At 45.8% G+C, this 27,440-nt stretch overlaps 1 non-coding gene and 12 pseudogenes across 1 annotated transcript; 9 read left to right on the top strand and 4 right to left on the bottom strand.

Annotated features, from left to right (window-relative positions):
• Positions 1 to 2,149: 2,149 nt before the first annotated feature.
• On the top strand, positions 2,150 to 2,267 carry LOC143981329 (5S ribosomal RNA; annotated as a pseudogene).
• Positions 2,268 to 2,590: 323 nt separating this feature from the next.
• LOC143981319 (5S ribosomal RNA) lies at positions 2,591 to 2,709 on the top strand. The gene has a single exon (XR_013274295.1). It is a non-coding gene; the product is annotated as a 5S ribosomal RNA (ribosomal RNA).
• Positions 2,710 to 3,265: 556 nt separating this feature from the next.
• On the top strand, positions 3,266 to 3,384 carry LOC143981342 (5S ribosomal RNA; annotated as a pseudogene).
• Positions 3,385 to 3,699: 315 nt separating this feature from the next.
• LOC143981324 (5S ribosomal RNA) lies at positions 3,700 to 3,818 on the top strand (annotated as a pseudogene).
• A 265-nt stretch (positions 3,819 to 4,083) lies between these two features.
• LOC143981337 (5S ribosomal RNA) lies at positions 4,084 to 4,202 on the top strand (annotated as a pseudogene).
• Positions 4,203 to 4,536: 334 nt separating this feature from the next.
• Positions 4,537 to 4,655, top strand: LOC143981321 (5S ribosomal RNA; annotated as a pseudogene).
• Positions 4,656 to 5,183: 528 nt separating this feature from the next.
• LOC143981336 (5S ribosomal RNA) lies at positions 5,184 to 5,302 on the top strand (annotated as a pseudogene).
• Positions 5,303 to 5,411: 109 nt separating this feature from the next.
• Positions 5,412 to 5,530, top strand: LOC143981343 (5S ribosomal RNA; annotated as a pseudogene).
• A 109-nt stretch (positions 5,531 to 5,639) lies between these two features.
• On the top strand, positions 5,640 to 5,758 carry LOC143981345 (5S ribosomal RNA; annotated as a pseudogene).
• A 7,746-nt stretch (positions 5,759 to 13,504) lies between these two features.
• LOC143981341 (5S ribosomal RNA) lies at positions 13,505 to 13,623 on the bottom strand (annotated as a pseudogene).
• A 13,011-nt stretch (positions 13,624 to 26,634) lies between these two features.
• Positions 26,635 to 26,753, bottom strand: LOC143981325 (5S ribosomal RNA; annotated as a pseudogene).
• Positions 26,754 to 26,856: 103 nt separating this feature from the next.
• Positions 26,857 to 26,974, bottom strand: LOC143981328 (5S ribosomal RNA; annotated as a pseudogene).
• Positions 26,975 to 27,081: 107 nt separating this feature from the next.
• On the bottom strand, positions 27,082 to 27,190 carry LOC143981332 (5S ribosomal RNA; annotated as a pseudogene).
• Between the last annotated feature and the right edge of the window lie 250 nt (positions 27,191 to 27,440).

Below are 27,440 nucleotides of genomic sequence, written 5' to 3'. Positions count from 1 at the left end.
AGAACGGCAGTCTACCTATGTAAACAAGGCAGATTGCCAATCTGTGAGGGAAAGATAGCATTCTTGTGTTTCTGATCTTTCTTTCCCCAGTCACAGCAACCCCCCCAGTTGGAAAGCACCCCTTAGGGAACAAGTTTAACTCTTTTGTCGCCCCTGATGTTAACCCCTTCCCCTCCACTGTCATTAGTACAGTGACAGTGCATATTTTTAGCACTGATCACTGGACTGGTGTCACTGGTCTCCAAAAAGTGTCTGATCTGTCTGCCACAATGTCGCAGTCCTGCTAAAAATCACAGATCTCCACCATTACTAGTTAAAAAAAATCAATAAAAATTCCATAAAAATATCCCTTAGTTTGTAGAAGCTATAAATTTTGCTCAAACCAATCAATATACGTTTATTGGGATTTTTTTTACCAAAAATATGTAGAAGACATATTGGCCTAAACTGATGAAGAAATGAGATTTATTACATTTTTTTTTTCAAAATTATCGGTCTTTCTTTGTTTATAGCGCAAAAAATAAAAACCGCAGAGGTGATCAAATACCATCAAAAGAAAGCGAAAGTGAACCTTGCGGGGCTGAAGTGGTCAATGGTGATCAGTGCTAAAAATATGCACTGTAACTGTACTAATGACACTGGCTGGGAAGGGGTTAACATCAAGGGCCGAATTAAAGGGTTAAATGTGTTCCTAGGGCAGTGATGGTGAACCTTGGCACTCCAGATGTTTTGGAAGTACATTTCCCCATGATGCTCAACTACACTGTAGAGTACATGAGCATCATGGGAAATGTAGTTCCAAAACATCTGAGGTGCCAAGGTTTGCCATCACTGGTCTAAGGAGTGCTTACTGTGTGGGGGAGGTACTTGTACTGTGGGAAGGCATAGATCCATGTTCCTGTTTTGAGAAACACAGGATCACTATCTCCCCTCCTCACAGAACGACGCTCTGCCTGGTTTACATAGGTAGATCACCTTTCTGTCTCTCTTGGGAACAATCGGATCTCATCTGCTGGACCCACTGATTGCCTCCCTCTGTGTCCAATTACAGCAGAAATTGGGTTGTTGAGGGCACCTACAGGTACGTGATTCTGTGCAGAGGAGCCGCTTTGCCGCTGTATATATCGTACACAGTCATGTTGGAACAGGAAGGCGCCATCCCCAAACTGTTCCTACAAAGTTGGGGGTATGAAATTGTCCAAAATGTCTTGGTATGCTGACACCTAAAGATTTCCCTTCACTGAAACTAAGGGGCCAAGCCCAACCCCTGAAAAATTACCCCAAACCATAATCCCCCCCTCCACCAAATGATTTGGACCAGTGCAACAAGCAGGGTCCATAACCACTTCAATACCGGGTACTTTCACCCCCTTCCTGCCCAGGCCATTTTTCAGCTTTGAATGACAATTGCACGGCCATGTGAAATTGTTATCATTTTCTTCACATAAATAGAGCTTCTTTTTTTGGTATTTAATCACTCCTGTTTTTTTTTCCTAAAAGAAATTAAAAAAGGGAAAAAATTTTGAAAAAAAAAAGTTTTTTTTAGTTTCTGTCAGTAAATTTTGTAAATAAGTAATTTTTCTCCTTCACTGATGGGTGCTGATGAGGCTGCACTGCTGAGGAGGCACAAATATGCCACACTTATGCACACTGATAGGTGTCATTGACATGTGGCACTGATGAGTACTGATGGGTAGCACTGGTGGGCACTGATTGGCGGCACTGATGGGCAGCAGTGATGGGCATTTATGGGCAGCACTGATAGCCAGCACTGACTTGCATCACTATTGGCGCTGGTGGGCATTAATGGGTGGCATTCATGGGCAGCACTGATAGCCAGCGCTGACTGGCATCACTATTGGCCACTGATTGCTGGCACTGGTGGGCACTCAATTCTAATTGGGCATTGATTATCAGTGCCCTGATTACATACCTAGCAAGATCACCTACAGCCATATCACCCTGAATGCGCTCAATCTCGTTTGATCTCGGTTGCTAAGCAGGGTTGGGCCTGGTTAGTACATAGCAGGTGCCATAGGCTTTTTTCTATTATGTTGTTGGCGTCAACGACCTGTTTTATTTTTCTGCTTGTTTGCTGAGGTGACCATCTTGGCGTTTGTCAAGAGGGTTGAGAGTGGCCAGCAAGATCACCTGTGGCTACATCACCCTGAATGCGCCCGATCTTGTTTGATCTCAGATGCTAAGCAGGGTCGGCCTGGTTAGTACCTGGATGGGAGACCCCCTGGGAATACCAGGTGCTGTAGGCTTTTTTTTATATGTTGTTGGCGTCGACGACCTGTTTTATTTTTCTGCTTGTTTGCCGAGGTGACCATCTTGGCATTTGTCAAGAGGGTTGAGAGTAGCCAGCAAGATCGCCTATGGCCAAATCATCCTGAATGAGCCTGATCTCGGATGCTAAGCAGGGTCAGACCTGGTTAGTAGCTGGATGGGAGACCGCCTGGGAATACCAGGTGCTGTAGTATTTTTTTAATATGTTTTTGGCGTTGATGACATTTTTTATTTTTAAGCTTGTTTGCTGAGGTGACCATCTTGGCTTTTGTCAAGAGGGTTGAGAGTGGCCAGCAAGATCACCTGTGGCTACATCACCCTGAATGCGCCCGATCTCGTTTGATCTCGGATGCTAAGCAGGGTTGGGCCTGGTTAGTACCTGGATGGGAGACCCCCTGGGAATACCAGGTGCTGTAGGCTTTGTTTTAATATGTTGTTGGCATCGACGACCTGTTTATTTTTCTGCTTGTTTGCCGAGGTAAAATTGTTGGCGTTTGTCAAGAGGGTTGAGAGTGGCCAGCAAGATCGCCTACTGTACATCACCCTGAATGCGCCCGATCTCGTCTGATCTCAGATGCTAAGCAGGGTCGGGCCTGTTTAGTACCTGGATGAAAGACCGCCTGGGAGATCGCCTGGGAATACCAGGTGCCGTAGGCTTTTTTTTAATATGTTGTTGGCGTCGACGACCTGTTATATTTTTTTGCTTGTTTGCCGAGCTAAACATCTTGGCGTTTGTCAAGAGGGTTGAGAGATCCTGTTTTATTTTTCTGAATGCACCCGATCTCGTCTGATTTTGAAAGCTAAGCAGGGTCAGGTCTGGTCAGTACCTGGATGGGAGACTGCCTGGGAATACCAAGTGCCGTAGGCTTTTTTTTAATATGTTGTTGGCGTCGATGACCTATTTTATTTTTCAGCTTTTTTGCAGAGGTGACAATCTTGGTGTTTGTCAAGAGGGTTGAGAGTGGCCAACAAGATTTCCTATGGCCACATTACCCTGAATGCAAACGATCTCAGCTGATCTCTGATGCTAAGCAGGGTTGGACCTGGTTAGAACCTGGATGGGAGACCGCATGGGAATACCAGGTGCCGAAGGCTTTTTTTTTAATATGTTGTTGGCGTCGACGACCTGTTTTATTTTAATGCTTGTTTGCCGAGGTGACCATCTTGGCCTTTGTCAAGAGGGTTGAGAGTGGCTAGTAAGATGGCCTACGGCGACATCACCCTGAATGCGCTCAATATCATCTGATCTCTGATGCTAAGCAGGGTCTGGTCTGGTTATTACCTGGATGGGAGACCGCCTTAGAATACCAGGTGCCGTACGCTTCTTTTTAATATGTTGTTGGCGTCGACGACCTGTTTTATTTTTCTGCTTGGCGTTTGTCAAGAGGGTTGAGAGTGACCAGCAAGATCGCCTATGGCCACATCACCCTGAATGCGCCTGATCTTGTCTGATCTCAGATGCTAAACAGGGTCAAGCCTGGTTAGTATCTGGATGGGAGACCGCCAGGGAATACCACGTGCCGTAGGCATTTTTTTAATATGTTGTTGACGTTGACAAACTGTTTTATTTTTCCTATTGTTTGCCGAGGTGACCATCCTGGCGTGTCTCAAGAGGGTTGAGAGTGGCCAGCAAGATTGCCTACAGCCAGATCACCCTGAATACGCCTGATACCAGGTGCCATAGTATTTTTTTAATATGTTTTTGGCGTTGACGACATTTTTTATTTTTAAGCTTGTTTGCTGAGGTGACCATCTTGGCATTTGTCAAGAGGGTTGAGAGTGGCCAGCAAGATCACCTGTGGCTACATCACCCTGAATGCGCCCGATCTCGTTTGATCTCGGATGCTAAGCAGGGTCTGGGCTGGTTAGTACCTGGATGTGAGACGGCCTGGGAATACCAGGTGCCGTAGGCTTTTTTTAATATGTTGTTGGCGTCGACGACCTGTTTTATTTTCTGCTTGTTTGCCGAGGTGACCATCTTGGCGTTTGTCAAGAGGGTTGAGAATGGCCAGAAGGATCGCCTACAGCCTCATCACCCTTAATGTGCCCAATCTCATCTGATCTCGGATGATAAGCAGGGTCGGACCTGGTTATTACCTAGATGGGAGTCCCCCTAGGAATACCAGGTGCCATAAGCTTCTTTTTAATATGTTGTTGGAGTCGACGGCCTGTTTTATTTTATCTGCTTGTTTGCCGAGGTGACCATCTTGGCATATGTCAAGAGTCTTGAGAGTGGCCAGCAAGATCGCCTATGGCCACATCACCCTTAATGCGCCCAATCTCATCTGATCTCGGATGCTAAGCAAGATCGGGCCTGGTTAGTACCTGGTTGGGGGACCGCCTGGGAATACCAGGTGCCGTAGACTTTTCTTTAATATGTTGTTGGCGTCGACGACCTGTTTTCTTTTTCTGCTTGTTTGCATAGGTGACCATCTTGGCATTTGTCAAGAGGGTTGAGAGTGACCAGCAAGATCACCTATGACCACATCACCATGAATTCGCCCGCTCTTGTTTGATCTTGGTTGCTAAGCAGGGTCGTGCCTGGTTAGTACCTGGATGGTAGACTGCATGGGAATACCAGGTGCCATAAGCTTTTATTTTTCTGCTTGCTTGCCGAGGTGACCATCTTGGCATTTGTCAAGAGGGTTGAGAGAGGCCAACAAGATCGCCTATGGCCACATCACTCTGAATGCGCCCAATCTCATCTGGTCTCAAATGCTAAGCAGGGTCGAGGCTGGTTAGTATCTGGATGGGAAACCGCTAAGGAATACCACGTGCCGAAGGCAATTTTTTAATATGTTGTTGGCGTCGACGAACTGTTTTATTTTTCCTGTTGTTTGCCGAGGTGACCATCCTGGCGTATCTCAAGAGGGTTGAGAGTGGCCAGCAAGATTGCCTACGGCCAAATAAGCCTGAATGTGCCCGATCTTATCTGATCTTGGATGCTAAGCAGTGTCGGTCCTGTTTAGTACCTGGACGGGAGACCGCCTGGGAATCGCAGGTGCCGTAGGCTTTTTTTTTAATATGTTGTTGGCGTTGACAACCTGTTTTATTTTTCTGCTTGTTTGCCGAGGTGACCATTTTAGCATTTGTCAAGAGGGTTGAGAGTGGTCATCAAGATTGTATACGGCCACATCTCCCTGAATGCGCCCGATCTCATCTGATCTCGGATGCCAAGCTGGGACGGGCCTGGTTAGTACCTGGATGGGAGACCGCCTCTGAATACCAGGTGCCGTAGGCTTTTTTTTAATGTGTTGTTGGCGTCGACGACCTGTTTTATTTTTCTGCGTGTTTTTCCGAGGTGACCATCTTGGCGTTTGTCAAGAGGGTTGAGAGTGACCAGCCAGATTGCCTATGGCCATATCACCCTGAATGCACCTGATCTTGTCTGATCTCGGATCCTAAGCAGGGTCGAGCCTGGTTAGTATCTGGATGGGAGACCACCAGGGAATACCACGTGCCATAGGCATTTTTTTAATATGTTGTTGGCGTCGACGAACTGTTATATTTTTCCTGTTGTTTGCTGAGGTGACCATCCTGGCGTGTCTCAAGATGGTTGAGAGTGGCCAGCAAGATTGCCTACGGCCACATTACCCTGAATACGCCTGATCCCGGATGCTAAGCAGGGTCTGGCCTGGTTAGTACCTGGATGTGAGATGGCCTCTGAATACCAGGTGCCGTAGGCTTTTTTTAATATGTTGTTGGCGTCGATGATCTGTTTTATTTTTCTGTTTTGGAGAAAGGGGCTCTCATTAATTCAGCATTTACAGTTTTCACTGTGCTTAAGGAGTCAAAGAGATTAACCTCTGTGGTGTTCAACCTTAATGCACACCTTTGAGGCAAAAGAATAAAAGTACAGCACTTGTCAGAAGTCACGTTGTGTGCACTCGTTTGAGACGAACGGCTGAGTTTTCTCTACACGCATATGCTTTTAATGTCAAATGTGAGTACATTTTAATATTAATAAACGAACGATCTGATTAAGACTGTATTACGCTATGGATATGTCTTTCCTCGTATATAATTAACGTTGGATACCATACGGACGGAACAACGAAGCTTCACCCAGTGCACCAGCAACAGCCAGAGAGCGGCACAGTGGCTTACATTGTGAAGGTCCATCCAGCCCCACTGTGGGGCATTAACTCTGGTGAGAGCATTCACATATTATAGCACTGAGTGGCGCACCGGGGATGAAGTTCTCTTTTTGAAAACCTACACCATTTGCACGAGTGAACCAATTATTCCCTATTGATTCTATGCACCAATAACAAACAACAATCTGCAGAGGCAGTATTATTAAGCCAAATATTTTATTTTTGGACTTATACTGGACATAAATGCGTCTTCATGCGATTATTGGCTGAAAATACTTCTGATCCCTAGTTGCTTCTGTATATATGTTGCGTCATTATACGATTACTGGTTGAATTATTTATGACCCTTAGCTGTCTTGATCGGTAGTTGTTTTTTGCACATTAATTTTTTGCACATTTCTTTGCACATGTTTGCACAGTCCACTTCAAATTAGCACATCGCTGAACATAAGCAACAACTTCAACATTTTTGTACACTTAACTGAAAGTTTACATGTTTTTAGCATTTACCTATAATAGGCTGACACGTATAAGATAATTTAATACCCACTTTGGTTTCAACTTTAATTTTAATTTTAATTTTAATTATGATGGAACACGACAATTAACTCCACATTTGATCACAGAAAATCTTTTAAATAACAAACACCAGGTTTGGATGATAGGTTAATTCATCACTTCACTTAAAGGGTTTAGCGCCACAGCCTTATAATTTACACTTCTTATTTTTCTGTGTGTTTGCTGAGGTGACCATCTTGGCTTTTGTCAAGAGGGTTAAGAGTGGCCAGCAATCGCCTACGGCCACATGGAGACTGCCTGGGAGTACCAGGTGCCGTAGTCTTTTTTTTTTATATGTTGTTGGCGTCAACGACCTGTTTTATTTTATTTGTTTTACCTGTTTTAGGCCATCTTGCTGGTCACTCTCAACCCTCTTGACAAAAACCAAGATGGTCACCTCGGCAAACAAGCAGAAAATAAAAACTGGTCGTCGACGCCAACAACATATTAAAAAAAAGCCTACGGTACCTGGTATTCCCAGGTGGTCTCCCATCCATGTACTAACCAGTTCCGACCCTGCTTAGCATCCGAGATCAAATGAGATCACCTGGTATTCCCAGGGGGTTTCCCATCCAGGCTCTAACCAGGCTCGACTCTGCTAAGCCTCCGAGATCAGATGAGATTGGTTGCTTTCAGGGAGATGTGGTCATATTCAATCGCTTTGGGCACTCACAACCCTCTTGAAAAACGCCAAGATGTTAACCTTGGTAAACAAGGGAAAATAACCCCAAAAAAAAGACTTGCACTTTGAGTGAGTAGTGGGCGGTGCTTCCGACATCACTCAAGGAAGTGACGTTGGCACAGCACTTCTCTGTTCTGCCCGCCTGAGAGGATCAGGTAAGGGGATGCCGCATGGCAGCTTACAAATTCTTTATTATTTATTCAGCACCGCCGCCGGTACCCCCTCCACATCCACAGGGTTATTATGGTGGTCGCACTCGGCAGCATACCCCAACCCCCTTCACCCCTGCTAAACAAGATTTAAAGAAAAAGTGTTATTATCGGTGGCCGGCAGCATACACCCCCCCAAGAAGCTTTAAAAAAAAGGGTTATCACGGTGCAGGTGTCAGTGCTGTATATGACGGTGCTGGTGTCAGTGCTTTATGTCACGCTGCTGATGTCAGTGCTCTCTATCACGGTGCTGGTGTCAGATCACTCTATCACGGTGCAGGTGTCAGTGCTGTATATCACGGTGCTGGTGTCAGTGCTTTATGTCACGCTGCTGATGTCAGTGCTCTCTATTACGGTGCTGGTGTCAGATCACTGTATCACGGTGCAGGTGTCAGTGCTCTATATCACGGTGCTGATGTCAGTGTTTTATGTCACGGTGCTGATGTCAGTGCTCTATATCACGGTGCTGGTGATCATCTTCTGCACCCTCTTCTTTGCCTACCCTGACCTTCCCTCTCCTCCATTGCCTTCATGCGCTCCAGAGTCCTGAATTGTCAGAATTTCATATATAAAAAAAGAATGCTTGTAGTTGTCGATCCCAGATTCACCTCATACATGTGTTATGTCATTGGCCATGTGGTGGGACTATGTGTGCACAGCTAGTAATTATTTTGTGGCTGCAAATATGACCTGGTAGGTTTGTAAAGTTTGCCTCCCATTGAAGTCAATGGGGCCCGCCGCGAACGTTACGGTTCGCGAACTTTCGGCCGTGTTCGCGAAACGTCCCGTCGGAAGTTCGTTCATCACTAATCGACACCGCTCAGGGCAAGGTGTTTCTTTCAAGGCCAAAAGCCTTGGCCATTGGGGATCTGGTGCGCCTAATTCTGGGCAGGAGATCTTCCCCCATTCGGTTGTGCATGAGACTGTTAGGGAAAATGGTCGTCTCCTTCGAGGCCGTTCCATTCACCCAGTTCCACTCAAGGCCTCTGCAAAGATGCATCCTTGCGGCTTGGAACAGGAAGCCCCAATCCTTGGATCTTCCTATGCGTCTATCCCCAGGGACACGCAAGAGTCTTGTCTGGTGGTTACAAACCAAGAATTTGCTGAAAAGCAAAACTTTTCTTCCTCTTCCATGGAAGATTATCACGACAGATGCCAGCCTGACAGGCTGGGGAGCAGTGTTGGAGGAGACGTGCTCGCAGGGGAAATGGTCTGCGATCGAGAAGCTATTGCCCATAAATGTCTTGGAGATCCGGGCAGTTTATATGGCTCTCATAAAGTGGTCTTACAGACTACGGGGTCTCCCTGTTCGGGTTCAGTCCGACTATATCAATCACCAGGGCGGTACCAGGAGTCTGGTTGTGCAAAAAGAGGTGAATCGCATACTTGTCTGGGCAGAAAAGCATGTTCCATGCCTTTCTGCAGTCTTCATACCATGAGTGGAAAATTGGCAGGCGGATTTTCTGAGCCGCCAGCAGTTGTGCCCAGGAGAATGGGCTCTGCACCCCGATGTGTTTTGGAACATTTGTCGCAGGTGGGGTACTCCAGACGTAGATCTGTTTGCGTCCAGGTTCAACAGAAAATAAGACAAATTCATGTCAAGGACAAGAGATGCACTTGCTCAGGGGTCAGATGCTCTGACAGTTCCCTAGGATCAGTAAAATCTGATTTATGCCTTCCCCCGTGCCCGCTACTGTCACGGTTCCTGGGAAGAGTCAAGAGGGAGACAAAATCGGTTCTTTTGGTAGCCCTGGCTTGGCCCAGGCGACCGTGGTATGCAGAGATCATGAAGTTGGCAGTAGGCAGGCCGTGGATCCTCCCTCTCCGGCCATATCTGCTCTCACAGGATCCAATTTACCATCATGCTTTACACAGTCTGAATTTGACGGTTTGGCTGCTGAGACCCACATTCTGAGAGACCGTGGCCTTTCGGGGCCAGTCCTTTCTACTCTGGTCAATGCCAGAAAGCTGGCCTCCAGGCTTATTTATTACAAAATCTGGAGGGCATATGTTTCCTGGTGTGAACTCAGGGAATGGCATCCTAGAAAGTATGTCATTAGCAGGATCTTGGCCTTCCTCCAGTCAGGCCTAGAAATCAATTTGGCCATAAGCACTATCAAGGTGCAGATTTCGGCCTTGTCAGTGTTTTTTCAGAAGCCACTTGCATCGCATTCCCGGGCTTTCATCCAGGGGGCTATGCGGATAAGGCCGCCAGTCAAACCTCCGGTATGCCCATGGGATCTGAATTTGGTTCTCTCGGCTTTGCAGGGGCAACCATTTGAACCTTTGCATCTGGCTTCATTAGTTCTTCTGACTAAAAAATTGGTTTTCTTTGTAGCCATATCCACGGCTAGAAGAGTGTCAGAACTAGCAGCTCTCTCCAGCAAAGAGCCGTATCTAATTATTCATAAGGACCGGGTGGTAATGCATCCCAACAGGTCCTTTCTACCTAAGGTGGTTTCGGGATTCCATTTGAATCAAGATGTAATCCTACCTTCCTTTTTTCTGGACCCACAGTCCGCAGAAGAAGAATCTTTGCACACTTTGGATGTGGTAAGGGCAATCAGTATCTATCTTCAGGCAACTGCTCAGATAAGGAAAACTGATTGCTTATTTATTTTGCCGGAAGGCCCTAGGAAGGGCCAGGGGGCATCAAAATCCACTCTCTCAAGGTGGATTAGACAGGCCTATAGTGTTAAAGGGAAAATCCCTCCTTTTCAAGTGAAAGCACACTCTACTAGGGCTGTAAGTGCTTCTTGGGTAATGCATCACCAGGCCTCCCTGGCTCAGATCTGTAAGGCTGCAACTTGGTCATCAGTCCACACATTCATCAGATTCTATCAGGTGGATGTCAGAGGGAAAGAGGATATCGCCTTTGGGCGCAGTGTACTGCAGGCTGCAGTTTAGGTCCTCTGGTCCATGGCGGTCTATAATTATGATCTGTGTCTCCCTCCCCTCAATCTGAGCATTGCTTTGGGACATCGCACTATGTAATGAGCTCCTGTGTCCCGTGATGTATGATCAAGAAAATAGGATTTTTATATACAGCTTACCTGTAAAATCCTTTTCTTGAGAGTACATCACGTTACACAGAGCACTCACCCCTCTTGAGTTTTATGTGGTTTCCTATTGCTTTGCTACAAAACTGAGGTGCCTCCCATATGGGAGGGGTTATGTAAGGGAGAAATTCTCCTTAATTGGGGTTAACCAGTGTCTAATCACCAGAGTTGCCTATATAACCCACTATGTAATGAGGTCCTGTGTCCCATGATGTACTCTCAAGGAAAGGATTTTACAGGTAAGCTGTATATAAAAATCCTATTTTTTAAATCTTGTTTGGGGGGGGGAGGGGGCTGGGGGGGTAAATACTGCCGACCACCGATATTAAACCTTTTTTTAATCTTGTTTGGGGGGACAGGTATGGGGGTTAATGCTGCCGACCACCGATAATAACCCTTTTTTTTTTAACTTGTTGGGGGGTATGCTGCCGACCACCGATAAAAACGTATTATCGGTGTTTGGCAGCATACCCCCCCCCAAACAAGATTTTTAAAAAAAGGGTTATTATCGGTGGTCGGCAGCATACTCCCCCCCCAAACAAGATTTACAGGTTGTAGATATGTGCGATTTACAGGTTGTAGATATGTGCAATTTACAGAATGCGATTTACAGAATGCAGATATGTGCTATTCACAGGTTGTAGAGATATGCGATTTGCAGGTTGTAGATATGTGCGATTTGCAGGTTGTAGATTTGTGCGATTTATAGGTTGTAGATATGTGCAAATTTACAGGTTGTCGGTATGTGCGATTTGCATGTTGTAGATATGTGCAATTTGCAGGTTGTAGATATGTGCGATTTACAGAATGCAGATATGTGCGATTTACAGAATGCAGATATGTGCTATTTACAGGTTGTAGATATGTGCAATTTACAGGTTGTAGATATGTGCGATTTGCATGTTGTAGATATGTGTGATTTGCATGTTGTAGATATGTGCTATTTACAGGCTGCAGATATGTGCGATTTACAGAATGCAGATATGTGCGATTTACAGAATTTGATTTACAGAATGTGGATATGTGCAATTTGCATGTTGTAGATATGTGCAATTTACAGGTTGTAGATATGTGCAATTTACAGAATGCAGATGTGTGATTTCCAGAATGCAGATATGGGCGATTTACAGAATGCGATTTACAGAATGCAGATATGTGCGATTTACAGAATGCAGATGTGTGGTTTACAGAATGCAGATATGTGCGATTTACAGAATGCGATTTACAGAATGTAGATATGTGCGATTTACACATTGCAGAATGCAGATATGGGCAATTTATAGGTTGCAGAATGTAGATATGTGCAATTTACAGGTTGCAGAACGCAGTTATGTGCGATTTATAAAATGCAGATATTTGCAATTTACAGGTTGCAGAATGCAGTTATGTGCGATTTACAGAATGCAGATATGTGTGATTTACAGGTTGCAGAAGGCAGATATGTGTGATTTACAGGTTGCAGAATGCAGATATGTGTGACTTACCGGTTGTAGATATGTGCTATTTACAGGCTGCAGATATGTGCGATTTACAGAATGCAGATATGTGCGATTTACAGAATTTGACAGGTTGCAGAAGGCAGATATGTGTGATTTACAGGTTGCAGAATGCAGATATGTGTGACTTACCGGTTGTAGATATGTGCTATTTACAGGCTGCAGATATGTGCGATTTATAGAATGCAGATATGGGCAATTTACAGGTTGCAGAATGCAGATATGTGCAATTTACAGGTTGTAGATATGTGCGATTTACAAAATGCAGATATGTGCGATTTACAGAATGCGATTTAGAGAATGCAAATATGTACGATTTACATAATGCAGATATGTGCGATTTACAGAATGCGATTTACAGAATGCAGATATGTGTGATTTACATGTTGCAGAATGCAGATATGGGCAATTTACAGGTTGCAGAATGCAGATATGTGCAATTTACAGAATGCTGATATGTGCAATTTACAGGTTGCAGAATGCAGTTATGTGCAATTTTACAGAATGCAGATATGTGTGATTTACAGGTTGCAGAAGGCAGATATGTGTGATTTACAGGTTGCAGGATGCAAATATGTGCGATTTACAGGTTGCAGAAAAGGTGCCTGATGTGGTTATAAACAAGATAGGCATGATTCATCTGCTTTAGTAGAGCCCAGTGTATAATGTGCAGCCTGGTATATGATGTTGATTCAATAAGGGGTGTGGCTTGTGATAAGTGGGGGGGAAATCTGAGGGGGTGTGGTCTTGAGCCCCCCATCTCCCATTTGTTACTAACCAGGTCAGACGCTGCTCAGCCTCCGAGATCAGACAAGATCGAGCACTTTCAGGGTGATGTGGCCGTAGGAAATCTCTTTCGGCACCCTCAACCCTCTTGACAAACACCAAGATGGTCACCTTGGGAAACAAACGCCAAAAAAAAAAAAAAGAAACCTACGGCACTAGGTATTCCCAGGGGGTCTCCCACCCAGGTTCTAACCAGGCCTGACCCTGCAAAGCCTCCGAGATCAGACGAGATCGGTTGCTTTCAGAGTTTACACTCTTGAAAAACGCGAAGATGGTCACCTTGGTAAACAAGGGAAAATAAGTCAACGCCAAAAAAAAGAAAAAAAGAAGCCTATGCCAACTGGTATTCCCAGGCAGTCTCCCATCCAGGTACTATCCAGGCCTGACCCTGCTTAGCCTCCGAGATTAGACGAGATTGGTCGCTTTCAGGGTGATGTGGCCATAGGCAATTTCTTTGGACGCCCTGAACCATCTTGACAAATGCCAAGATAGTCACCTTGGGAAACAAGGGAAAAAAACAAGTAAATGCAAGAAAGAAAAGAAGCCCAGGGGCCTGGTATTCCCAGGCGGTCTGCCATCCAGGTATTAACCAGGCTCAGCCCCTGCTTAGCCCCCGAGATGAGACAAGATGGGGCTCTTTCAAGGTGATGTGGCTGTAGCCAATCTTTTTGGACATCCTCAACCCCCTTGACAAACACCAAGATTCACCTTGGGAAACAAGGGAAAAAATAAGTCAACGCTCCAAAAAAATTAATAAAAAAAAGGAAACCTACAGCACCTTGTATTCCCAGGCGGTCTCCCATCCAGGTACTTACCAGGCCCGACCCTACAATCTCTTTGGGCACCCTCATCCCTCTTGACAAAAGCAAAGATGGTCACTAGGCCCGACCCTGCTTAGCCTCCGAGATCAGATGAGATTGGGCGCTTTCATGGTGATATGGCCCATAAGCAATCTCTTGGGCATCCTCAACCCTCTTTGACAAACGCCAAGATGGTCACCTTGAGAAACAAGGGAAAAAAACAAGCCAACGCCAAAAAAAAAGAAGCCTATGGCACCTGGTATTCCCAGGCGGTCTGCCATCCAGGTACTAACAAGGCCTGAACCTGCTTAGCCTCTGAGATCAGACGCTTTCAGGGTGATGAGTCCATAGACAATCTCTTTGGGCACCCTCAACCCTCTTCACAAACGCCAAGATTGTCACCATGGAAAACAAAAAAACAAGTCAATGGCAAAAAAAAAAAAAAAAGACGCCTAGAGCACCTGGTATTCCCCGGCGGTCTCCCATCCAAGTACTAACCAGACCCGCCACTGCTTAGTCTCTGAGATCAGATGACATGGTGCGCTTTCAGGGTGATGTGGCCGTAGGCAATCTCTTTGGGCACCTTCAACCCTCTTGAAAAATGCCAAAATGGTCTCCATGGGTAAAAAGAGAAAAAAACAAGTCAACGCCAAAAAGAAAAAAAAAGAAACCTACAGCACCTGGTATTCCCAGGCGGTCTCCCTTCTACGTACTAATCAGTCCCGCCCCTGCTTAGTCTCAGAGATGCAACGAGTTGGGGCGCTTTCAGGATGATGTGGCCACCCTCAACTCTCTTGACAAACACCAATATCATCACTTTGGGAAACAAGGGGGAAAAAAGTCAACGCCAAAAAAAAAAAAATTTACGGCACCTGGTAATCCCAGGCGGTCTCCCATCTAGGTATGAATCAGGCCCGACGCTGCTTAGCCTCCGAGATAAGACGAGATTTGTCGCTTTCAGGGTGATGTGGCTGTAGGCAATCTCTTTGCGCTCAACCCTCTTGACAAATGCCAAGATGGTCACCTTGGGAAATAAGGGAAAAAACAAGTCAACGCCAAAAAAAAGGGAAAAAAAAGAAGCCTGTAGCACTGGGTATTCCCAGGCAGTCTCCCATCCAGGTACTAAGCAGGTCCGACCCTGCTTAGTCTCCAAGATCAGATGACATCGGGCGCTTTCAAGGGAATGTGGCTGTAGGCAATCTCTTTGGGCACCCTCAACCCTCTTGACAAATGCCAAGATGGTCACCTTGGGATACAAGGGAAAAAAACAAGTCAACGCCAAAAAAAAAAATAGAAGCCTATGGCACTTGGTATTCCTAGGCGTTCTCCCATCCAGGTGCTAACGAGGCCCGACCCTACTTAGCCTCTGAGATCGGGCGCTTTCAGGGTGATGTGGCCATAGGCAATCTTTTTGGCCATCCTCAACCCTCTTGATAAACTCCAAGATGGTCACCTTGGGAAACCTATGGCACCTGGTATTCCCAGGCAGTCTCCCATTCAGGTAGTAAACAGACCGACCCTGCTTAGCCTCCGAGATTAGACGCTTTCAGGGTGATGTGGAAATAGGCAATCACTTTGGCAACCCTCTTGACAAACGCCAAGATGGTCACCTTTGGAAAAAAGGAAAAAAAACAGGTCAATGCCCAAAAAATAAAATAAAAAAGCCTACGGCGTCCCATCCAGGTACTAACCAGACCCGACTTTGCTTAGGCTCGGAGATCAGACGAGATTGGTTGCTTTCAGGGTTATGTGGCCATAGGCAATCTCTTTGGGCACCCTCAACCCTCTTGACAAAAGCCAAGATAGTCACCTTGAGAAACAAGAGAAAAAAACAAGTCAACGCCAAAAAAAAGAAAGAAGAAGCCTGTGGCACTGGGTATTCCCAGGCGGTCTCCCACTCAGGTAATAACCAGGTCCGACCCTGCCTAGCCTTTGAGATGAGGCGCTTTCAGGGGCATGTGCCCATAGGCAATCTTTTTGGGCAGCCTCAGCCCTCTTGACAAACGCCAAGATGGTCACCTTGGGAAACAAGGGAAACCTTGGCACCCCAGATTTTTGGAACTACATTTCCCATGATGCTCAACTACACTGCAGAGTGCATGAGCATCATGGGAAATGTAGTTCCAAAACATCTGGGGTGCCAATGTTCACCATGGTCCCTGCACCACGCTGATCTACTCACTGTCTCTCCTTGCTCCTTCCCTTTGTCTCTCCGGCATGGATTCTTTCACTGCCTTCTGAGTCAGGATCCTTCAAAGCCAGCTTTCCTGAGACCCTGGCCTGATCCACCACCCCTTCCCGGCAGGGGTTTCCTCAAGGGCCACCAACAGCCTCTCCTCAGCACTGCTTCTCCATCTTCCACCCAACTCCCCTGCTGGTATGGTCCATGTCTATTTATGGGGCTGTCTCAGTCCTTTGCCAACCCACTTCTGGGGACCCCATAAACATTCATGTCAGCCCTTCCTAACCCCTACCTTCTAGTTCTAGAAGATTCTTCAACCTTCTAGACACCATGGGGAGGCACCAGCCTTGGCCTCTAGTAACCCAGACCCAATTTAGTGATTCAGGTTATTCCTGGCCAGAAATATGCTTTTTTTTCTACTCTCACACTAGAGGGTGCTATACTTACCTCCCTCTTAAAAGCAGCCGTGTCCCCATCGTCTAGAAAAACAAAAATTGGTCCTGCATCCAGGAGCAAGGGCATCCCATAAGCAAAAATGTGAAGGGGAAAAAAGGGAATACACTGGAAAAGGGCTTTGTACAAAAAAATATGTGGTATCAAAAAAAGATGATTGATATATTTTCTTTCACAAACAGAACCCATATACATAATGTGTACATCCTGACTACAGGTCCCTGTAGCTAGAAAGATCTGTCAATGTCAACATATGTACATTAGGTATGAGCTTGGTGTTTGAGACGAACACGTGTTCGACTCGAACACCGGCTGTTCGCCCGTTCGGCGAAGCCAGAACTCTGTGGGCCGTTCGCGCAAAATTCGTGTGGTGCTCACGGCCCACAATGCACTGCGCCATCACAGTGAATTGCTGGCTTATGATTGGCCAAGCATGCACTGTGACCCCAAGGAATAAAGGTGTAAAAAAATACTGCGCTGTGAAAAAATGTGTTGTACCCAGCTGCCAACACTACTGAAGACTACACAGTAACATACAAAAATTAAAACAAAAAAGTGTAGCGCTTAGGTGGCAACAAACCACATGAACCAGTAAGGCACTAATTCAAGCAAAGAAAATGACATACACTTGAAAAAAGGAAAATATGTATAAATTCTGTTGTATATCAAGAAATCTTACTCCCAGGTGGAAGAGTGCATGAACCTCATGCACAGAAAAGGGTAAAGTAAATAAAATGTATTTAACATATACAGTCCATCAAGTGAACATCTAACAGTCCTTGAAATGTGTAATATCAATCACAATTCCAAACTTGAGGTGACGTGAAAAAAGGTGAAATTCAACTTCTGATGTGTAGAATAATACCACCACCACCGTGATAAAGAAGGGGAGAGGAGGCTTACCAAATGACGTGGACTCAGAGGAAGGCTTACGCCTCTCGAGTCATATGGGCCTGTAGGTTAGCAAACCAGATAATCATACATCTAGTATGTAATCTCCCGCAAGTCTTCAGGTCATGAAATCATCCGTAGCGATCCTTCTATAGTGCTCATCCCACGAAAATAGGGGGCTCAGGTATCAAAGACCATGGAAGTAGAAAACTAGCATAGCGTGATACCATTTTACCATCCAATTTATAAAAAAAAAAAAAAAAATTACACTCACATTTGGTTCAATCGTAATAACATAGTCAAAAAGTAGCGATGTCTGTAAGGGGGTCCACCCGACGCGTTTAAACTAAACAATCGTCCTCTGGGGTCTTTTTTTTACACGTTTCAACTAAACAGTCGTCCTCTGGGGTGTGGACCCCCCAAACAGCATCGCTTATAGGGTGACTGTTTAGTTGAAACGCGTTGGGTGGACCCCCTTACAGACATCGCTACTTTCTGACTATGTTATTACGATTGAACCAAATGTGAGTGTAATTTTATTATTATTTTGTAATAAATTGGATGTTAAAACGGTATCACGCTATGCTAGTTTTCTACTTCCATGGTCTTTGATACATGAGCCCCCTATTTTCGTTGGATGAGCACTATAGAAGGATCGCTACGGATGATTTCATGACCTGAAAACTTGCGGGAGATTACATACTAGATGTATGATTATCTGGTTTGCTAACCTACAGGCCCATATGACTCGAGAGGTGTAAGCCTTCCTCTGAGTCCACGTCATTTGGTAAGCCTCCTCTCCCCTTCTTTATCACGGTGGTGGTGGTATTATTCTACACACCAGAAGTTGAATTTCACCTTTTTTCACGTCACCTCAAGTTTGGAATTGTGATTGATATTACACATTTCAAGGACTGTTAGATGTTCACTTGATGGACTGTATATGTTAAATTAATTTTATTTACTTTAACCTTTTGTGTGCATGAGGTTCATGCACTCTTCCACCTGGGAGTAAGATCTCTTGATATACAACAGAATTTACACATATTTTCTTTTTTTGAAGTGTATGTAATTTTCTTTGCTTGAATTAGTGCCTTACTGGTTCATGTGGTTTGTTGCCACCTAAGCGCTACACTTTTTTGTTTTAATTTATGCACTGTGACCCCGCATGCTTGGCCAATCACAGTGCCGGCAACGAGGACAGCCATTATTGCCTGTGGCCAATCATAGCTCAGGCTGTGTAGTACATGCCCCACACTATATAAGGCTGCCAGCGTGGCGGCTTTGTGTAGTGTGTTGGCGTCTGCAGGAGTTAGTGGGTGTTCTCTGTGTACCTTCAACGCAGTATACAACGTCCATTATCTAGTGATGGATGAACTTCCGACGGGACGTTTCGCGAACGCGGCCGATAGTTCGCGAACCGTAACGTTAGCGGCGGGCCCCATTGACTTCAATGGGAGGCAAACTTTACAAACCTACAGGTCTAATTTGCAGCCACAAAATAATTACTAGCTGTGCACACATAGTCCCACCACATGGCCAATGACATAATACATGTATGAGGTGAATCTGGGATCGACAGCTACAAGCATTCTTTTTTTATATGTGAAATTCTGACAATGCAGGACTCAGGAGCGCATGAAGGCAATGGAGGAGAGGGAAGGTCAGGGTAGGCAAAGAAGAGGGTGCAGGAGATGATCACCAGCGCCGTGATATAGAGCACTGACACCTGCACCGTGATAGAGTGATCTGACACCAGCACCGTGATAGAGAGCACTGACATCAGCACCGTGACATAAAACACTGACATCAGCACCGTGATATAGAGCACTGACACCTGCACCGTGATAGAGTGATCTGACACCAGCACCGTGATAGAGAGCACTGACATCAGCAGGGTGACATAAAGCACTGACACCAGCACCATGATATACAGCACTGACACCTGCACCGTGATAGAGTGATCTGACACCAGCACCGTGATAGAGAGCACTGACATCAGCAGCATGACATAAAGCACTAACACCAGCACCGTGATATACAGCACTGACACCTGCACCGTAAGCAGCCCCAGGAGGAAGTCAGCATAGCACAGGGATGGTGGGAGCCCCTCATAATGAGCATAGCACAGGGATGGTGTGAGCCCCTCATAATATGCACAGCAGAGGTACAGCCCCAGGAGGAAGTCAGCACAGCACAGGGATGGTGGAAGCCCCTCATAATAAGCAGCCCAAGGAGGATGTCAGCATAGCACAGGGATGGTGGGAGCCCCTCATAATAAGCAGCCCCAGGAGGAAGTCAGCATAGCACAGGGATGGTGGGAGCCCCTCATAATAAGCAGCCCCAGGAGGAAGTCAGCACAGCACAGGGATGGTGGGAGCCCCTCATAATAAGCAGCCCCAGGAGGAAGTCAGAATAGCACAGGGATGGTGGGAGCCCCTCATAATGAGCATAGCACAGGGATAGTGGGAGCCCCTCATACTATGGACAGCAGAGGTACAGCCCCAGGAGGAAGTCAGCACAGCACAGGGATGGTGGGAGCCCCTCATAATAAGCAGCCCCAGGAGGAAGTCAGCATAGCACAGGGATGGTGGGAGCCCCTCATAATGAGCATAGCACAGGGATGGTGGGAGCCCCTCATAATGAGCATAGCACAGGGATGGTGGGAGCCCCTCATAATATGCACAGCAGAGGTAAAGCCCCAGGAGTAAGTCAGCATAGCACAGGGATGGTGGGAGCCCCTCATAATAAGCAGCCCCAGGAGGAAGTCACCATAGCACAGGTATGGTGGGAGACCCTCATAATGAGCATAGCACAGGGATGGTGGGAGCCCCTCATAATATGCACAGCAAAGGGTGCAGAAGAGTAAGGCTGAGTGAGCCACTCAACCAATTCTGGTGCTTCCTTTGACGTAATCGCACGCACCTTCTGCAATTTCCCACTTTGGCTCAAGCATGTTTCTCCTGCCCTACCCCTACCACCCCTGCGGAAGGGCCTGCCTCTTCCTCTGCCTGTCATTTTTTAAATGACCCTGTGACAAAACTCTCTACAGAAGTGCAGTATGTATGTGGAAGAAGGTATATAACACCCCGCTTCAATCGATTGATTTTGGGGGCCACTGGTCTATCACACCAGTTACAATACTTTTTTTTGGATTGCGTTTGTCACTCTTTGTAGTATCGCTGCAGAACCGCTCAGCAGTCACAATGCTGGACAGTGGAAACGCACTATACTATGCTTTCTATATGTGCAAGTATTTTATACGTGTATTACACAACTATATACTGCACACCAAATAGTACACCTATACCAGTCCTTAAGGACCTTTGTGGAACTAGTAGGTTGTGATTAGCAGACTGTACCTCACTCCACCCTATATACTCTAGTGCGCTATACCTTACCAGTCCTTAGAAGGACCTTTGTGCAACTAGTAGGTTGTGATTAGCAGACTGTACCTCAGTCCCTATACTGATAAAGGACTGCTGCAGAATAGGGCAGCAGTCAGCAGTAGTGCACCTCAACCCTACATATTGTGGACCTATACCAGTCCTTAAGGATTAGCAGACTCTACCTCACTCAACCCTATATACTCTAGTACGCTATACCTTACCAGTCCTTAGAAGGACCTTTGTGCAACTACTAGGTTGTGATTAGCAGACTGTACCTCACTCAACCCTATATACTGTAGTACACTATACCTTACCAGTCCTTAGAAGGACCTTTGTGGAACTAGTAGGTTGTGATTTAGCAGACTGTACATCAGTCCCTATACTGATAAAGGACTGCTGCAGAATAGGGCAGCAGTCAGCAGTAGTGCACCTCAACCCTATATATTGTGGCCCTATACCAGTCCTTAACCACTTTAGCCCCGGACCAATTTTCAGCCTAAGGACCAGAGGTCTTTTTACAATTTTGCACTGCACTGCTTTAACTGGTAATTGCGCAGTCATGCAATGTTGTACCCAAACGCAATTTGCGTCCTTTTCTTCCCACAAATAGAGCTTTCTTTTGATGGTATTTGATTGCCTCTGCGATTTTTATTTTTTGCGATATAAATGGAAAAAGACCGAAAATTTTGAGAAAAAAATATATTTTCTACTTTTTGTTATAAGAAAAATCAAATAAACTAAATTTTAGTCATACATTTAGGGCAAAATTTATTCAGCCACATGTCTTTAGTAAAAAAAATTTCAATAAGCGTATATTTATTGGTTTGCGCAAAAGTTATAGGGTCTACAAACTAGAGTGCATTTTCTGGAATTTACACAGCTTTTAATTTATGACTGTCTATTTCATTTCTTGAGGTGCTAAAATGGCAGGGCAGTACAAACCCCCCCAAATGACCCCATTTTGGAAAGTAGACACCCCAAGGAAATTGCTGAGGGGCATGTTGAGCCCACTGAATATTATTTTTTTTTGTCCCAAATGATTGAATAATGACACAAAAAAATAAAAAAGTTTACAAAAAGTTGTCACTAAATGATATATTGCTCACACATGCCATAGTTATATGTGGAATTGCACCCCAAAATATATTCTGCTGCTTCTCCTGAGTACGGGGATACCACATATGTGGGACTTTTTGGGAGTCTAGCTGCGTACGGCACCCGAAAACCAATCACTGCCTTCAGGGTTTTTCAACTTTTGATTTCACTCCTCACTACCTATCACAGTTTCGAAGGCCATAAAATGCCAAAATAACACAAAACCCCCCCAAATGACCCCATTTTGGAAGGTAGACACCCCAAGCTATTTACTGAGAGGCATGTTGAGTCCATGAAATATTTTATATTTTGCCACAAGTTGCAGGAATATTACAATTTTTTTTTTTTTTTTGCCCAAAGTTGTCACTAAATGATATATTGCTCACACATGCTATGGGCATAAGTCAAATTACACCCCAAAATAAATTCTGCAGCTTCTCCCAAGTACGGGGATACCACATGTGGGGGACTTTTTGGGAGCCTAGCCATGTACGGGGCCCCGAAAACCAAGCACCGCCTTCTGGATTTAAATATAAAACGCTACCAAAAAAACTGTTAGCGATCGCAGGGATCAGGCCTGACTCTGCGAACGCTGCAGTTATGTGTTTAGTGTTTTGTAAGTGACAGTGATCGATCGATACTGCACTTGGGTGGGCTGGGTGGAGGGGCAAAACGCAGGTGCTAGCAGGTATCTGGGCTGGTCCCGCTAACAATGCGTTTTTTTGGAACCCTAAACTGCCTGGGATGCTAGTATAGATCTGATCAGATCAGATATTGATCTGTTCAGATTCTATACCACTACGGGAGGTGTATGCTTTGCGCGTGGGTGTTAGCAGTACTGGCACTAGCCTAGCGCTGTCTGGGGCGACTCAGACCCTGACCCTAAAACCTAATTGATATCACCGCCGGGTGATCAGGGGGTTAAACCTTTATTGGGTAATAAATGGTGGGTGCCCTGATGCTATAAAAAGCAAACTAACTAACCAGAGTCACCCGTAACACTTATACGGTGATCACTGGTGAAAGGGTTAACTAGGGGCAATCAGGGGGTTCAAATTTTTATTAGGTAGTATATGGGGGTCCCTGGCGCTATATAAAAACCTGACGGGGAACCTAAATAACTAACTGGCTAACCAGCGTCACCAGTGACACTTATGCGGTGATCGCTGGTGAAAGGGTTAACTAGGGGCAATGAGGGGGTTAAAACCATTATTGGGTAGTATATGGGGGTACCTAGCACTATAAAAACCTGGCAGTGAACCTAAAAAAATAACTAGCTACCTAGCGACACTAGTGACACGAATGCAGCGATCAGAAAAATGATCACTTAGTGACACTGGCAAAAGGGAGTGAAAGGGTTAACTAGGGGCAATCAGGGGGTTAAAACCATTATTGGGTAGTATGTCGGGGTACCTAGCGCTATAAAAACCTGGCGGTGAACCTAAAAAAATAACTAGCTACCTAGCGACACTAATGCAGCGATCAGAAAAATGATCGCTTAGTGACACTGGCAAAAGGGGGTGAAAGGGTTAACTAGGGGCAATCAGGGGGTTAAAACCATTATTGGGTAGTATATCGGGGTACCTAGCGCTATAAAAACCTGGCGGTGAACCTAAAAAAATAACTAGCTACTTAGCGGCACCAGTGACACTAATGCAGCGATCAGAAAAACGATTGCTTAGTGACACTGGCAAAAGGGGATGAAAGGGTTAACTCTAAGGGCAATCGGGGGGTTAAATCTTTATTGGGGGTGGTAGGGGGCTACCCTGGACCTAACACTAACTGCCCTGACACTTTTTACTTTTACAACTGACACTGAATGCAGTGATCAGTAAATAAATGATCACTACAATCAGTGACACTGTGACTGGGGGGGGGAGGCGGGGGGATCGGGGGGCGATCAAGGGGGTGATGGGGGGGGGGTTTGTGTGCCTGTGTGTTAGTTAGTGTCAGTGTAGTGTTTGGTGCACTTACTTTTAGTCTTCTCCTCATAGTCCGGTCAAAAAGACCGCCCCGAGGAGAATGACATCACTTCCTCCCTGCCTGTGTATACAATACACAGTGGGAGGAAGCTTCTCATTCGCCAGGAGCGATCGAGAGGGGATGGCCAGAAACCAACGGCCATCCCCTCATCCCGGATCGCTCCTGAAGCGAAACGGACCGCCGCATCCAGCGGGAGGGGGTCCGATCGGACCCCCCACCCGCTGGAAGGCAAGCACGTACATGTACGTGCTTGTGCCTGTACATGCCATTGTGATGACGTACAATGGCATGCGGCGGTCGTTAAGTGGTTAAGGATTAGCAGACTGTACCTCACTCAACCCTATATACTCTAGTACGCTATACCTTACCAGTCCTTAGAAGGACCTTTGTGCAACTAGTAGGTTGTGATTAGCAGACTGTACCTCAGTCCCTATACTGATAAAGGACTGCTGCAGAATTGGGCAGAAGTGAGCAGTAGTGCACCTCAACCCTACATATTGTGGACCTATACCAGTCCTTAAGGATTAGCAGACTCTACCTCACTCAACCCTATATACTCTAGTACGTGTACAGAACGCCAAGGCTGGGTCCTGGACGGGTACTATGTGGCGCCTATATTTGGGATGTGGTCCCTTTAAGGGAATCATGGTAGGCCTCAGGGGGTCACCCAAAAATGGGTGACAAGTTCCGGGGATAGTTTTCGGGAGAAGACTGATTCACGGTCCTCTCTATATTTTAAGAGAGATAGTTGGGACCCCGAAATTTGGGATGCTCCAAAGTGACATTTGGGTGGGAAAGAGCCTCCCTCCCTGACCACAGAGGGTTAACGGCCTCCAGGAAGACAGACAGCCTATAAGACAGGAAGTAGTAGAGAGGTGGTGGTGAGGAGGAGAAGGAGATGAACACCTGTCTGAGGAGCTGTCTGGATGTGCTGTTGTATTTGCTGTTTGCTGGTTTGGAGGCTGCAAAAAGATCTCTGCAAGGACTCTAAAGAAACTTTTTGGTCTACAGAACTGTAGGTGCTTTTCTTTTTGTATTATTTTGTGCTGAAGATAAGCGTACTTTAATTTATGGTTTTTTATATGCTGAAGAAAAGCTTTATTTTTGATTTAATTATAAATAAATATCTTTTGGTTTCACCTGATAACGGTTTATGCACGTAATCCCGCAGAGCTAGTATCCCCAAACTTCACATACGCTATACCTTACCAGTCCTTAGAAGGACCTTTGTGCAACTAGTAGGTTGTGATTAGCAGACTGTATCTCAGTCCCTATACTGATAAAAGACTGCTGCAGAATTGGGCAGCAGTCAGTAGTAGTGCACCTCAACCCTATATATTGTGGACCTATACCAGTCCTTAAGGATTAGCAGACTGTACCTCACTCAACCCTATATACTCTAGTACGCTATACCTTACCAGTCCTTAGAAGGACCTTTGTGCAACTAGTAGGTTGTGATTAGCAGACTGTACCTCACTCCCTATACTGATAAAGGACTGCTACAGGATTGGGCAGCAGTTAGCAGTAGTGCACCTCAACCCTATATATTGTGGACCTATACCAGTCCTTAAGGATTAGAAGACTGTACCTCACTCAACCCTATATACTCTAGTACGCTATACCTTACCAGTCCTTAGAAGGACCTTTGTGCAACTACTAGGTTGTGATTAGCAGACTGTACCTCAGTCCCTATACTGATAAAGGACTACTGCAGCAGAAGGGCAGCAATCAAGTATAATATTCTTTCTATATTTGGAAGAAAGGATATTATACGTGTACAACCCTATTACCATACCAGTCCTGAAAAGAACCTTTGAGGACCTAATAGTAACAGCTACTGATTAAACTGACTGTCCCTCACTGCCACACACAGCTTCCTGTCTGTCCCTATTTAAACTGACAAAACACAGGCTGCTGCAACAATAACTTGAATAGCACTCAAAACTATATCCTGTACTACTTTATCATACCAGTCCTGAAAAGGACTTTTGTGGACCTAATAGTAACAGCTAGTGATTAAACTGACTGTCCCTGCTGCACACAGCGTCCTGTCCCTCTCTGCACTGACAAAAGACAGGCTGCTGCAACAATGACTTGAATAACAGTGCCTCAAACCTATATCCTGAACTACACCTATACCATACCAGTCCTTAAAAGAACTTTTGTGGACCTAATAGCTAGCGATTTGGGTCACTGCAGTCTCTCCCTGCTCCACACAGCAACCTCTCCCTACAGTGACATACGAAAGAATGTAAAATGGCCACCGGATCGGGTCTATTTACAAGTGTCCATGTGCTGTAATGTCTCAATTGGCTGTCCTGTACCACATGATGGATGTGTCATCATAGGTCAAAGTTCTTTTACACAGTAAACATGTAAGTCCGCCGGGCGAACAGTGGCAATAGTCCGCCGATTGGGCGGACCGCGAACAGCCGAAATTCGCCGCGAACCGACCACCGGGCGAACCGTTCGGCCATCCCTACTAACCAGGCCTGATCCTGCTTAGCATTCAAGATCAGACAAGATCGGGTGCATTCAGGGTGATCTGGCCATAGGCATTCTTGCTGGCCACTCTCAACCCTCTTGACCAACGCCAAGATGGCCACCTCGGCAAACAAGCAGAAAAATAAAACAGGTTGTCAACGTCAACAATATATAAAAAAAAAGCCTACGGCACCTGGTATTCCCAGGCGGTCACCCATTCAGGTACTAACAAGGCCTGACCCTGGTTAGCATCCCAGATCAGACGAGATCGGGCGCATTCAGGGTGATGTGGCCATAGGCGAACTTGCTGGCCAAACCCTCTTGACAAATGCCAAGATGGTCACCTAGGCAAACAAGCAGAAAAATAAAACAGGTCGTCGACGCCAAAATCATATTAAAAAAAAGCCTACGGCACCTGGTATTCCCAGGCGGTCTCCCATACGGGTACTAACCAGTCCCGACCCTGCTTAACAATCGAGATCAGATGAGATCAGCGCATTCAGGGTGATGTGGCCAAAGGCGATCTTGATGGCCACTCTCAACCCTCTTGACAAACGCCAAGATGGTCACCTCGGCAAACAAGCAGAAAAATAAAACAGGTCGTCGATGCCAACAACATATTAAAAAAAGCCTACGGCACCTGGTATTCCCAGGCGGTCTCCCATAAAGGTACTGACCAGGCCTGACCCTGCTTAACATCCGAGATCAGGCGCATTCAGGGTGATGTGGCCATAGGCAAACTTGCTGGCCACCCTCAATCCTCTTGACAAATGCCAAGATGGTCACCTCGGCAAACAAGCAGAAAAACAAAACATGTCATCGACGCCAACAACATATTAAAAAAGAACCTACGGCACCTGGTATTCCCTGGCGGTCTCCCATCCAGGTACTAACCAAGCCGACCATGCTTAGCATCTGAGATCAAATGGTATCGGGCTCATTCAGGGTGGCCACTCTCAACCCTCTTGACAAACGCCAAGATGGTCA

Source organism: Lithobates pipiens, unplaced genomic scaffold (assembly GCF_037356315.1).
Source record: "Lithobates pipiens isolate NorthernLeopardFrog02 unplaced genomic scaffold, aLitPip1_a1.2 Scaffold_138, whole genome shotgun sequence".
Taxonomy (NCBI): domain Eukaryota; kingdom Metazoa; phylum Chordata; class Amphibia; order Anura; family Ranidae; genus Lithobates; species Lithobates pipiens.
Note: the sequence above shows the minus strand (reverse complement) of the source record. Positions and strands in the feature narration are given on the sequence as shown.